The sequence below is a fragment of the Drosophila melanogaster genome, chromosome Y, assembly GCF_000001215.4.
Source record: "Drosophila melanogaster chromosome Y".
In the NCBI taxonomy this organism is placed as follows: Eukaryota; Metazoa; Arthropoda; class Insecta; order Diptera; family Drosophilidae; genus Drosophila; species Drosophila melanogaster.
The window spans coordinates 2,667,129-2,679,277 of NC_024512.1; the positions used below are offsets into that span (position 1 = coordinate 2,667,129).

Consider the following 12,149-nt stretch of genomic DNA (forward strand, 5'->3'; position numbering starts at 1 on the left):
GAATTCTCTGCGCTGAGTGTTCGAAATTAGGAACCGCTCGGCAGCGGCGATTTAAGTGGCCAGCAAATGCACATCAGATGGAGATGGCTGCTTCCTGCACCGCTGAATGAAGCGATGAACATAAGCAAGGACCCGTAGAGCTTTCTCTACCTTGAAGAAACGTGCCAACAACTCTTCAGAAGGAGCTTTTGCGAGATGGTTGCCTGGATTTTGCAACCAAGTCGGTCCGTGCCACCATAACTGGCTATCGGCTAGATCTTGGAGGGAAACTCCTCTACTTGCCAGGTCTGCTGGATTATGCTCAGATTGAACATGGACCAATTCTCTGTTTTTGTGGCCTGGGCGATCTTCGTCACCCTATTGGCTACAAATGTGGTCTACTGGCACGCTGGCTTGCTTAACCATGCAAGCACTATCGTGGAGTCCGTCAAACAGAAAAGTTTCGAGTTAATCGTAGGCATCTGCGGAATGATGGCTGCAGCCATTTCGGAAAGCAATAACGCTCCGCACAGCTCCAGTCTTGGGAGCGAAACCATTTTGACTGATGCTATCCGGGTTTTCGCGGTTAGGAGTTGCACCATAATGGTGCTGCCCACTTCTACGCGGACATATATTGCCGCCCCATAAGCCTTTTGCGATGCATCGCAAAAGCCATGATGCTCGACCTTGAAATCTGGATGAAACGATAGCCAGCGTGGAATGCGTATCTGCTCTAAAACCGAATAACTTTGGAGAAAATTAAGCCATCGCTGAAAAAGGTCATTTGGAATGTTTTCGTCCCACCCAAGCTCCTGCAGCCAAATCTCCTGCATGAAAATTTTAGCTCGAACGATAAACGGTGCTAACCAGCCTGCAGGGTCGAACAATTTGGCCATTTGGGACAGGACTTGGCGTTTAGTAAAGGACGTTTCGATAGCCAACTCTGGCGGGACGAAGAAGAATTCGTCGGAGGTTGCCTTCCAGCGAATACCGAGGGTTTTGGCAGTACTTTCTGCATCGATCTCGAGAAATCAGTATTTAAAAGATGGTTGCTCTGAATGGCCGCTAAAACTTCCTTTTTGTTGGAGGTCCATTTCCTCAATGGAAATCCGGCGGAATTCAGAGCGTCTCGGAGCTCGTGCACCATGAGCTGAGCTTCTTCCGTAGAGTCCGCTCCGGCTAGAACATCATCCACATACATGAAATTTCGAATGACATTGCTAGCTTTTGGATGGTTGAGTTCTACGTCAGCCGCTAGCTGCTGCAGTACTCGGATGGCCAGGAAAGGCGAGCAATTGACTCCAAAGGTTACTGTTTTCAATTCGAAGTTTTCTGCGAAGGGCGAAGAAAATTTTTTGGTTGGATACTCTGATGCTTCTAAGGGATATCGCCTGTTCAATCCTATCAGGAAGAATGTCTGTGTTGACGTAATTGTATTTGAAAACGACCAGGATGATGGTATGACGGCAGGGCAAACAGTACCTTCTCCCGATGTTCAACTTGTGGTCGCGGTAATCAGAAGCTTTTTTCTCTTATTGTGAGACTCTCTTTAGCGTGTAATTTGGCTGCCTGCGTGCAGTAATATTGTACTCTAGATCAGTCACAATAAATATTTGAAACGAATAGTTTCACAACGTCATTGTGTTTTATCTTAATTATATCTAGTGGTGCGTATAACGGCGTTAAGTCTACTAAGATAATGTTTTCGATTTCAATTCTGCATTGATTTACTGTAATAATTTTGTTTCCCTTTATCTTGACATTGTTGTTCAGTTTTTGACGGGTTTCTACTACGCTAGTTTTAGTTAAATTCCATGACAAAATTATATTTGGCTCAACATATTTAATCATTTCTTTTGTGGGGATTTGAATGAAATTGCAAATTGGATTTTATGTTTAATTATATTTGTGATGCAATCATTACTTATTTCTTCATTTTTTTGATTAAAGATTTTATTTTTATTTTCAAAGTAAGACTCGTGGTCTGAGTAATCGAACTGGTATCCGTTTTGATCAGTGTTTGGTTATGGATGTGTGTGGAATGATTAGTAGTTCGTTGTCTTTGAAATTCATCCAAGTTGATGTTTTAATCAGTAGTATGTTTTGGCTGTTAACGTTATTTAATTTGTCGTAAGCACGTAGTTATGGGTTGAAAAGTCCTAAGCGTGAAAGTTGCATGCCCATCTCTAAGTCCTCTATGTATTCAATGAACTGCATAAGTTCGTATACAAAGTGTTAATTTCAGTTAAATTAATTTTTATGCAATGATGTTCAAAAGCTGATGGCATTTGAATGGGTTTACTTGAAAAAAGGAAATAGCCGTGATTGGTGTCAATGTTGTTTATTTCCAATTATTATTATTTAGTCCCAAATAATAGAAGTAACATCATTATTATACCACAGATTCCTGTGAAATTGGGACTTTATTAAAAGTTTTCTTTTTCTGTGTTTTATAGTAATGAGTGACTCTATTCCGATTTGTGATTTTATAATGATCGGAGTCTATTTGTTCTACATTTTCGTTTGCATAAAATGGGTTTTCCAATTACACAATTTTGCACGGAAAGTATTATTTTCAATTTTAGTTTTAATATTTATTTTTCGAAATTTTGCTTCATATAAGCGTTTGCGTGTTCTTCATAAACTCAATTTGTGCTACGTTAATTAGGGTTCTTAAATCGTAAATTTCATGATGAGCCAAAATACAGAACAAATTAGTTGGTAATTTTCGAATAAGAGCCTTGATAGAGTCCCTTATTGCTTGCAAATAAATGATAAGGTCGGTATTATGACCATCTAGATGTAGTTTAGCTACTAAGAGTTGACGCCTTCTTTCAGCTTCCTCGCGGAATGCTCGTAAATTTCCTTTGTATGGTGTTTCTCGGAAATTATCCAAAAGTTTATAATTTGGCGTTTGGGGTTTGTATTCAGCAATTAACCTTGACCTCAAGGTGAACCAGTCCTCGATTTTTTATTAATTGTTTTGATTTGTACTGCTGCACTTATAAGTTGATTTATATTTTTTTATTTGCTGATTGGGTAGCTTAGTTACAAATTTTTACTTTTCTATAATTTTATTATTTGTAATGAGAAACATTCTTCTGTTTTCTTCCACTTTATTAGGAAAACCGAAATGGATTTATAATCCAAGTTGAAGTAACGAAAATCACAAGCGTAATTGTTTACGAGTATTGGGTTATAAAAGTTAATTTATTTTCCACTCGCGGTTCTTTTTTCGGATACCTTTTTAGTATCCTACCGACTGCGCCAGTAAAATACTTTTTGTTTTGAGTCTAATAAATGATCCGTATTTGAACTAAGATCAACGCCGAAATAAATAAAAACTCCGAATGAATCCGCTTTGCGTTTTTTTTTATTGAATATCAGCTTAAGACTGAAACAATTGGTGTGGGAAAATCTTAGATGTACTGGGTTAATGCATTGCTTATTGCTTATGCTTATGTGCAAACATATGATAAATGTAATTATGTGCTACGTGGCTATGTGCCTGCCTAGTGGATGGGTTTTGATCACGGCTTGGGTGGATGCGCAATATCGAGAAATGTTTGTTTATTTTACGAGCAATCGATACGGCGTACCAATGCGGTCGGTCTTTTGTATAAGTGAATTATGAGCAAGGCATAATTACGTTACTATATACCTTCCCTACTACGTTCAAAAGACCTCTTTTGCTTCTCTGAATAATTCTTAATCCATTTACTTACCGTTTTAGTTTATCGACTAAATATTGAATCTGTGGTTCATTGGGATAGTCGTTTTCTTCAGTTACTAGATTTATTTTTCAAAAATCCCTTGTGTTAAATATTTCTGGAGTTGTTTCTATATGTCAATTTTGTGTCACGATGTTCTGTTTTTGCCAGATTACAAATTTCACATTCATTGATAATATTTTGAATTAGCTTTTGACTATCAGGGTAATAGTATTTTTCTTTAAACCAATTAATGGTTTTTTCTGTATCTGGATGTAGAAGTTCTTTATGTTTCTTCAGGATTAAATTCTTAGATTCCGCATTAGACCTAAAAATCCTCATCATTAAATTGCGCTTTTCTAGTGCACACATGGGGCTTTGTCGAGTTCAAGGGTCATTTCCTTATAGATTATTTTAATCTTTAGTTTTTGAAAGAAGTGGCTTACATTTGTTGTGCCACTGCCGCCTTTATCTCTATTTGTCTAGAAAAGAAATTGATTGGTCTCTCCGTTATTGATATATAATTTAAATTATCTTCATTAGCACTATGTATAGTTGCGTCTTGCTATTTGCCAACCATGACTTCTTCTATCTTTGTGCGGGAAATAGCAGCCGCGAGACATAGTTTTCTTTGCCTGAAAGATATTTTATTTTATAATCGAATTCAATAAGCTAAATTTTCCACCTTTGTAATTTCATGTTCGGTTCTTTGATATTATTGAGCCATACCAATGGTTTGTGATCACTCATTATTTCAAACTGCCTGCCGAAATATTTTGTCGCCCAAACTATAGCTAATAATTCTTTTTCAATAGTAGCATAGTTGATTTCGTGTTCGTTCAGCGTTCTGCACTGCACCAATAACTACATTACTAGAGTCAGTTGTTAGAGAAAAGGTCTTTGAAAAATCAGGGTAGATTAATATCGGGTCATATTAGGGTCATGGGTTTAACTATCTTGGCAAAGTTAGGAATGAACTTGCGATAGAACCCACATAATCCCAAAAGTGATTTTATCGTAATGGAAAATATGTGATTGCATTAGTTTTTTTTTGGGTTTGGCTAAATGACATTTGTTGTGGCAATATGTCCTAGAAGTTCAGTTTCTTTTTCATGAACTCACATTTGTCTAGCTGCAACTTCAAGTCTCTCAGTTTCTGAAGGATTTTCTTTAGAGATAAAATATGTTCCTCCAATGAAGTGGAGTAAACAACAATATCGCCCAAATAGACTAAACAATCTTTGTAGATCAAATCTTTCAAAAGATTATTCATACGTCTCTGAAAAGTAGCTGCAGCAATTTGGAGGCCAAAAGGCATACCTGTTTTTGCAATAGAATTTTCATCCATCTGAATTTGGTGAAAACCTGCTAGATCATTCGTTGTAAAATATTGGCATCTACCCAATTTATCCAATATCTCATCCATTCGAGGAATGGAAAATATCTGATTCCATATTTGATTTAGGTGGTGTTGGGATGTAGGGGATGCTGTCCTGGAATTCAAATATGCTGAAAAGAAACACTCGAAGAAAAGCGAACACCAGACTTTTCGTAATTGCGCGGGCGCGACCGGGCGTATGTTTATTCGCTGTGGTTAGTTTTTACACTGATGCTTATTCTAATTAGTTAGGCTATCCCAAGCGCAGCGGAGACTCCTTGGAGACTCTGAGGTGAAGAGCGGGAGAGCGTAAGAGGGAGCGGAGAGCGGGTGACAGTCCAAGCCCCGTAACTTGAACATTCCGCCCCCCTTGCAATCACTGGGGTTGCAAAACAGTCATCCTACGGCAGGCTGCAGGCACCGGACACGATGCACCCAAAAAGGTCTTCGTGCCGGTCTCCAACTTGACCAGCGCTGTCGAAAGGATGTTCACGCTGTGGCGTTGCAGCAGCGACGAGAGCGATGGGCCTGGCGTGGCCGATTTCGGGCGTCGTGGCGGTGAACTCCTACGCTGTGTTGGCGGATTTTGCCGGCGGGAACGTTGGGACGAGGCCGAAGCTGCTTGCCGGGTTGGCACCGGTTGGAGACGCGAGCACGCTCGCGACCGCGACAACGAGCTAACCTGCTCGTGCATGTGGAGCAGCGTGTGGTGGGATCGGTCGCACTTCTTGCAACGATCACCGCTTCGGCAGTCTCCCGTGGAATGCTCGTGAGCAAGGCAATTGGCGCAGTATTTGTTAATGAGGACTGCTCGCAAACGCTTTTCAGCGCAGAGCTTTAGGAACCTCGCGCACTTCCGAAGAGGATGGATACCGCGGCAGACTCGGCATCGGTAGGATTGAATACCTCGGGTACGTCTGCTCTCCAAGGCACGAGGACTGCGTGCGTTTTGTTGACGAGGGGCCATGCTGCGCGTAGTTGAATGTCGAAAGGAGATCGAAAACGAAATGAAAAATAATGGATGATTAGTGCTAGTGAACTACAACTAAGGACGAGAGGAGCGCCTTTTATTGTGGAGACTTTTGCCACTGGACGTTTAACAACTCCACGTGCAGTACGGATATTTACTACACGGACGTTGCCGTCGGCTCCTGGGAAGACAGACTCAATTCTGCCGAGCCGCCACTCATTAGAGGGTAAGTTGTCGTCCTTGATGACGACCATGTCATCGATGCGGAGATTTTTGGACGGGGCCTGCCATTTCGAGCGCTTGTGGAGTTCTTTGAGGTACTCTTCTTTCCATCGCACACGGAACTGCTGATGGAGAGCTTTCAAATGCTGACACCGATTAAGAATGGATTTCGTTTCTCCCTTTACTTCGGGTTCCACCGTGGACATAAGGGGTCCCCCGACAAGGAAATGACCTGGCGTCAGAGCCAGCAAATCTGTCGGATCCTCAGACATAGGAGAGAGCGGCCTGGGGTTAAGGCACGCTTCTATTTTTGCCAAGAGCGTGGAGAGCTCTTCGAACGTGTATTTTCGTGTGGCAGTGCATTTGTAAAATAGCGTCTTAAAACTTTTTACACCTGCTTCCCAAAGGCCTCCCATATGGGGTGCCCCCGGAGGAATAAATTGCCATTGCATCTCTTGATGAATATAGGCATTCGTCACCGACTCTTTTACGGCTTGAAGGAAATCGCGGGAAAGCAGGGTGGCAGCACCAACAAAGGTTTTGCCATTGTCTGACTGGACTTGACGTGGACACCCTCTTCTGGATACAAAACGAGAGAAAGCGGCAAGAAACTTTTCGGTCGTTAAGTCAGATGTAGGCTCTAAATGGATGGCCTTGGTGGAGAAACAAACAAAAACTAACACATACCCCTATGTAATAAGACATGCTCTTCCCGTATAGTTATTTATATCGAACGGACCGGCGTAATCCATGCCAGTATACGTGAATGGTCGGGAGAACGATGCTCTTTCTTTGGGCAGGACACCCATCAGTTGGCTTTGCAACCGCTTTTTGTGGATCACACATACTTTGCACGAATTTACAACTGCTTTCATCAGGTTTTTAATTCTCGGAATCCAGTATTTCGACCGGATGAGTCGCACCATCAACTGGTTACCACCATGGAGAGTTATGCGATGAGTGAAATTCGCAAGGAGGCGAGAAAGCAGGCAGTTATACGGAAGAATCACTGGATGCCGTTCATTGTATTGAAGGCTTTCGGAAGCCGCCACACGGCCGCACGCCCTGATCAGTCCTTGCGGATCTAGAAACGGGTTCATGCTTAGGATGGCACTTGAACTTGGCACTGGACGCTTTTCACTTAGGCTATATTATATTATATATATGATATTCCACAGGGAATTCTCTGCGCTGAGTGTTCGAAATTAGGAACCGCTCGGCAGCGGCGATTTAAGTGGCCAGCAAATGCACATCAGATGGAGATGGCTGCTTCCTGCACCGCTGAATGAAGCGATGAACATAAGCAAGGACCCGTAGAGCTTTCTCTACCTTGAAGAAACGTGCCAACAACTCTTCAGAAGGAGCTTTTGCGAGATGGTTGCCTGGATTTTGCAACCAAGTCGGTCCGTGCCACCATAACTGGCTATCGGCTAGATCTTGGAGGGAAACTCCTCTACTTGCCAGGTCTGCTGGATTATGCTCAGATTGAACATGGACCAATTCTCTGTTTTTGTGGCCTGGGCGATCTTCGTCACCCTATTGGCTACAAATGTGGTCTACTGGCACGCTGGCTTGCTTAACCATGCAAGCACTATCGTGGAGTCCGTCAAACAGAAAAGTTTCGAGTTAATCGTAGGCATCTGCGGAATGATGGCTGCAGCCATTTCGGAAAGCAATAACGCTCCGCACAGCTCCAGTCTTGGGAGCGAAACCATTTTGACTGATGCTATCCGGGTTTTCGCGGTTAGGAGTTGCACCATAATGGTGCTGCCCACTTCTACGCGGACATATATTGCCGCCCCATAAGCCTTTTGCGATGCATCGCAAAAGCCATGATGCTCGACCTTGAAATCTGGATGAAACGATAGCCAGCGTGGAATGCGTATCTGCTCTAAAACCGAATAACTTTGGAGAAAATTAAGCCATCGCTGAAAAAGGTCATTTGGAATGTTTTCGTCCCACCCAAGCTCCTGCAGCCAAATCTCCTGCATGAAAATTTTAGCTCGAACGATAAACGGTGCTAACCAGCCTGCAGGGTCGAACAATTTGGCCATTTGGGACAGGACTTGGCGTTTTGTAAAGGACGTTTCGATAGCCAACTCTGGCGGGACGAAGAAGAATTCGTCGGAGGTTGCCTTCCAGCGAATACCGAGGGTTTTGGCAGTACTTTCTGCATCGATCTCGAGAAAATCAGTATTTAAAAGATGGTTGCTCTGAATGGCCGCTAAAACTTCCTTTTTGTTGGAGGTCCATTTCCTCAATGGAAATCCGGCGGAATTCAGAGCGTCTCGGAGCTCGTGCACCATGAGCTGAGCTTCTTCCGTAGAGTCCGCTCCGGCTAGAACATCATCCACATACATGAAATTTCGAATGACATTGCTAGCTTTTGGATGGTTGAGTTCTACGTCAGCCGCTAGCTGCTGCAGTACTCGGATGGCCAGGAAAGGCGAGCAATTGACTCCAAAGGTTACTGTTTTCAATTCGAAATCTCTGATTTCCCCTCTATTGTTACGGAAAAGTATTCGCTGGAATGGAGTGTGTTTCGGATCTACCCAGATCTGCCGATACATTTTTTCAATATCGGCACTGAACACGTATCGGAAATAGCGCCACTTCAGAATTTGAATTGTCAAGTCGGACTGTAAGACAGGGCCAGCATGAAAGATATCATTTAAACTGGTACCATTCGATGAAGGGCTGGAGGCATTGAATACTACACGGAGTTTAGTAGTTACGCTTTCCGGTTTTAAGACGGCGTGATGTGGCATATAATAGGCGTTGCATGGGTAGGAAGAACTTGTCGCATGTGCTTTAAGTCGAGATATTCCTGGATCTCGCTTTCAAGGCCTCATCTCTTTTTAGACGCTGCTCATTTCTTAAGAACTGAGCCAACGCGAAAGCCCTAGAATGCCCTAGCCCGGAACCGATATGTTCTGGGTCGCGAAAAGGCAGAGTAACGACATATTTGCCGCACTGGTTTCTCGTGGTCGTTTGAAGGAAATTCTTCTCGCACATGGAATCGGATTCTTTCACCAACTTTGTTGGTATATTCTCCACCTCCCAAAATTTTGTGAGTAGTTTGTCCAGTGAATTATCGTACGCGTGGGAGATCTGTGTCGAAAAAGAGGAAATTCTACTTTGGGCTGAGGCTGACACTGGACCAGTTAATACCCAGCCGAAAATGGTCTCTTGCCCCAAGGACCGAAGGCAGAATGTCGGCTCCGATAAGGACATCTATTTATGCGCTCTCATAGAATTTCGGATCCGACAGTGGAAAATCGGGAAGATCCCGAAGGAAATTTTGCGGAATTGGGTAGGAAAGCAGATTTCCGGCTAGTTGAGGGAGGACATAGGCCGTCGTCTCCAACTGCAACGCGGGCCTAGTCGGATATCGGATGGTGAAACTGCAGAGCTTCATGGACTGAGCAGCTACTGTTTGGTTTAAGCCCGAGACTTGGGCTTGAACCACCTGGAATGGCAATCTAATTAGATTGAACAGTCGCTCGGTTATGAATCTGATCCGGAGTCGATCAGGGCGCGTGCCTTAAAGTTAGTGCCAAGATAGGAAATGTTGATTATGACAGTGCCAAGAAGGATAGCTCTTGAGCCCGTGGCGAAATAATTTTGAACACCGGCTTGCTCATTTGGAACGAAATTGGCCTGATTAGCGGAAATTGGCCTTGCAGGATTTGAAGGGCTTGAATTGCTGGAAAAGTGGTTGTTTCGGTGCAACAACGTGTAATGCCGGCCACGGCAAGTAAAACAATTGTGCGTGCTTTTGCACTCACGAAGCTGATGTCCCTTTTCAAAGCAGTTTAAGCATAACTGCTTCCGTTTAATGTAGGCTGACCGGTCGTCAACCGACATTTGGAGAAAACGCGGACATACACGGACAGGATGGTTTTCCTTGTTGCACAAGTCGCAACTTTTCGATTTTGGAGCCACTTTCGTCTCATAGGAATTTAGTTTTCTAGAGGGCCCACTTGAGTTCATCGCTTTGGAATGCGAATGACTTGGTACGGACGGTCTCACATCATCGATGGCCTCTAGGGTTCGATGACGTTCTGTGAGGAAGGTGTTCAGCTCTCCCCATGTCGGGATGTCGGCTTTCTTATGTAGCGACTGCTCCCATAAGGAGAGAGTTATCTTCGGGAGCTTGGATGAACACAGATATACCAGCAGGCAGTCCCAGTTCTCAGTGTTGATGCCTGACAGTTCTAAGGCAGTCAAGCAACCTTGAACAGTACTTTGCAGTACCTTCAAGGCCGCCCCAGATTCCTGTGGTATCGACTGCACATTAAACAGTATTTTCAATTGACTGTTTACCAACAATCGTTTATTTTCGAAACGCTCTATTAGGTTTTCCCACGCAGAGCGGAAACCCTCGTTGGTGAGAGGCGAAATCGAAACTATGGCATGCGCGTCACCACTTGTTTTGGCATTTAAATGGAATAACTTTTCAACCGGAGTCAGCCGTGGATTATTGATATAAATGGCTGTGAAAAGATCCCGGAAAGTCGGCCAGCGAAGATAGTCGCCTGCGAAAACTTCTGTATCGCATGGAGGCAACCGACAGCCAGAGGAAATGTAGGCCTGGGGCGCAACGTTTGCGTCTGGGATGGATTGAGACGTGCCCTGCTCGATTTTATCAACGAGCTGGGCAACACACCTTTCATAGACTGAATAGCAATAACTGTATTTAGCCCTGAGAATAGGCATGTTGCTTGCTGCCGCTTCGCCTGCTGACACAAGGCACTCTGAGCAGAGGTCGAATTCCTTTTCAACCTTGTCCCAAGGCTTCGGACTTGGTCGAGACGGACGCTAAGCATCGTGACGGTTGGAGCTTCGCTTAAGCGGTCAGAAACCGAAATGAATTTGGCTAGCGCTAGATCGGAAGCAGCCATATTTTTAGCTGTGCGCTGTACTGTGGCTTTGGATGGAGTAGCACAGTCGTCGGAAATCTCCGGAGGCGTTTTCACCGAAAAGCTTGGGATTCTTGGACTCTTGGGCCCTTGTGGTGAAAAAATAGACCTGGGTTTGTCAGCGGACAATTTCTTTTTATCGTCTCCGATGGGCATATTCGAAGAAATACGAAAGCGGGTTTGGAGCCCGGTCACACTTTTGAAAAGTAGACAGATTCCTCAGACTGCACTTAATAAATTTAAGCTTGCCGCCGTGAACGGTATAAAGCAGCGGGAAAAGAGTGTATAGGATGTAATGGGTGAGAAAGTGGTGTAGAAATTGCGAAGTGGAAACGCCGTAGTTTAGACTAATTGGACAGGTGACTCGGAGTGAACAGCGAATTGTATGAATGACCTGTAATTTATGGTAATTAGGTCCACCTTATTTACAGTTGGAACACTTGGAATATGGAACACGGTGAAATAAAATGTTTATTAGAACGAAGAAAAATTTTTTGTGTGTTTACAACTGGAAACGGAGAAAATGGATTGGTGGAATTGGAGTCTTTTCTCCGCGTTGTAAGTGCTTCTAAAACAAACACAAATTAATATCCAAGCAATACAGGAAAAAATATTTGTCGGGTGAACGACTTGTATTCGGCGGTCGTATTATTTATTTATGGATAATTTTTTTGAAAATTTAAAAAAAAAAAAAATTAAAAAATTTAATAAATATTGAAAAAGTTACTTGTTAAAAAAAAAGAAAATAAAACCGCTTTTAATTTATTGCTCGGAAATTAATTTGGAAATTTACGGAAAAAATTGATGGAAAACAAAACGCCTTTTCCGCGTCGGCACTTGGAATAAATTTTATTTGTGGTTTGGATTTGCCGACGGGAAACAATTTAAACTTTGGTGTACGTTTAAAGGGAATGCAGATAATGTGCGCAATGTATGTCAGTAATATATGTATGTGGATATGTTCATGT

General features: G+C 43.1%; 1 annotated feature.

Moving 5' to 3' along the window:
- Positions 1-3,248: 3,248 nt before the first annotated feature.
- Positions 3,249-3,634: a mobile genetic element.
- Positions 3,635-12,149: the final 8,515 nt, after the last annotated feature.